The sequence below is a fragment of the Coregonus clupeaformis genome, chromosome 14, assembly GCF_020615455.1.
Source record: "Coregonus clupeaformis isolate EN_2021a chromosome 14, ASM2061545v1, whole genome shotgun sequence".
NCBI classification, from domain to species: domain Eukaryota; kingdom Metazoa; phylum Chordata; class Actinopteri; order Salmoniformes; family Salmonidae; genus Coregonus; species Coregonus clupeaformis.
In genome coordinates, this window is record NC_059205.1 from 31,543,688 (window position 1) to 31,546,308 (window position 2,621).

Below are 2,621 nucleotides of genomic sequence, written 5' to 3' on the forward strand. Positions count from 1 at the left end.
TGCTGTTGGTTATATTTGTTTAACCATCATTAGCAATATGGATTTTTTCAAAATCATATTTTAACCATACCCTCAAAAATCTGCTATGTGGTTAGTACATTACTTTTATGAGTGAGCAAGCCACCTTTCAAGAACGGTTGAAATATGACTTATGAAATGAAAACAACTGCCTCCTCCCACCCACCCACCCACACACAGATTGATTTGCAGTCGTAGGGGAAACACAGCGGCTTGCTGTGTCCAGTGTTTTCAGAGCGCTGATCAAATGACCAGGCCGAGGTTCCCTTTAATGATCTGGGAGGGTCCCTGCCGCTGGGTCACCCAGCGGTGTGGCTCCATATCATCTCCAGGCTGGGCCCTACCGCTGGTCAGGGGCTCCTCACAATAGGGCCCTCTCCATCAGCCTTGTGTTTATCCATCACCCTGGCTCACCCCTGGGCCTGCACAGGATCTCTTTTAAGCTAGCCAGCCCTGTGAGAGGCCTCTGGGCAGCACCACTGCAGGGAGAGCTGGTTCAATCCATCAGGGCCTGTTATGTGGGCTGAGGTTCAGGTATGGGTCTGGTCTGCTCTGCTCTCTTATGGGTTTGGTTGCTTAATCTAAATAACCCAGGCTGCAGGATGCTAGTGGAGGCCAGTCCTCAAACTCAAGGCAGTCCAGAGGATTATGTGTGTGTGTGTGTGTGTGTTTGGTCAGCTCAGAACTTCTGAACCAGACATATAAAGTGGTAATCTCTCATCTCTTGACCTCCTACCCACATGTCCACTTATCCTGCCCACGAACAAACCCCTCTGTTGTGTTTCTAGCACACACACAGACACATGCACACACACACGCACGCACACACACACTGCGCGCACACACACACACACACACACACACACACACACACACACACACACACACACACACACACACACACACACACACTACATACATACAGTACATACACATCCATCTCTCTGTTATGTCCTCCCATCCCACCCACAGAGACTGTCCTCTCTCCCAGTGCTGAGTGATTGATGAGCTGAAGCCCGGTCGGTCCCTCTGCTGACGGGACCGTAAGTACGCAGGGGGAAAAATTCCAGCTCCAGCCTGTTTTCTGTCTGTATGACTCCCAAAAACAGCTCCCTCAGCCAACACAAACACCATGTCCTGTAAGGCAACCAATGGGATGCCCAAGTTGACTGACCGGCCTGGCCGCTGCTATTGTGGTGTAAAAGGTTTCCCACAAAGAAAGTCAGACAGGAGAGGAGAGAAGGATTCTCCAAATAGCTAGGACAGACAGTTAGACGTACAGACTACACAGGTCGAGACAGGGTCAGAGTGAGAAAGGGCTGAGGTGAAGTGGAGAGATGTAACGTCAGGGATCACTGGTTTTAATTGGTTTTCACTCAGACCAATTTGTCCCTTGTTGGTGCTGCGGCCTTAAAATGCCCAGCGTGATATCATTTTTTGGGACACACACACACACACACACATACACACACACACACACACACACACACACACACACACACACACACACACACACACACACACACACACATAGAAATAGTGGGTGGAGGGGTTAGTGTGGGTCCTGGCCTCTTGGTCTTGGGTGGGATCACTGATCTTTGGCTGTGCTCTCCTGTCAGAGGCAGAGCGGGTTCACGATTCATAGCTGGTCTTTTCTTGGATTGGCATTTCTGGTCAGACCAGGGTCCAACCTCCTTTTAGACAAGGAAAACAGGAAAAGAGCAACACAGTTCTGTGGTTAATTTTTTTGACCATATTTACTTGACCACACAAAGGCAGCCTGTGTTAGAGAGACATTTATGTGTTGTGTGTGTGGCAGAACAGACATAAAGATTTACTGTTCAGTGTGTCTGTTCTGTGGCGTTAAAGATGATATTATGGTTATTGGTACTTACCAGTTGAGGGGTTTAGTACTGTTGGGAAATGCTGTTGTTATTACTACAGGGTCTTATACATGATCAGCTGTTGTAATCAAACTATCTACCTGCATGACCTTTTTTCCCTAACATAAATATCTGTTGTTTATTTTCATTATTAGATCAAAATAAAATTAGACCTATTTAGTGGTATTTTAATTGAGGGTCCTCTTAAATGGCTTATTTATAATGATTAAATACAACAGCTTGTTAAACATTAGTAAACTGTAAAGGATGAGAAAGTATTACTTATTTCAACTTACAAGTTCTTAATTATTGGTAGTTTGAAAATATCAAACAAGTTGGAACACACATATGACAATACATAATTGCATTTATCAAATACTACTCAATAGGTTGAGATTAGGATTAAACAATGCGTTACATTTTTACATTTTACATTTGATTAAATGATTGAATAATCCATTCCTACACTATGTATGATCACTTTTTATTTCAGTTCATAAAAGTAGGCTGTGAGTGTGTTGAATATTCAATATGTCCTCTTAAATCACACACAACTCTTCTGATTATAATAAGAAATTGAGTTACATAAGATAAATAATTTTACCAGTTATAGAAGTTGTTTTTGCATAACATAAAAATAGTCTAATGATACATTTATTTGTGATTGAAAACCTATTTTGTACACTACATCTCCTCCCCTCACATCTACAGATGCAACAG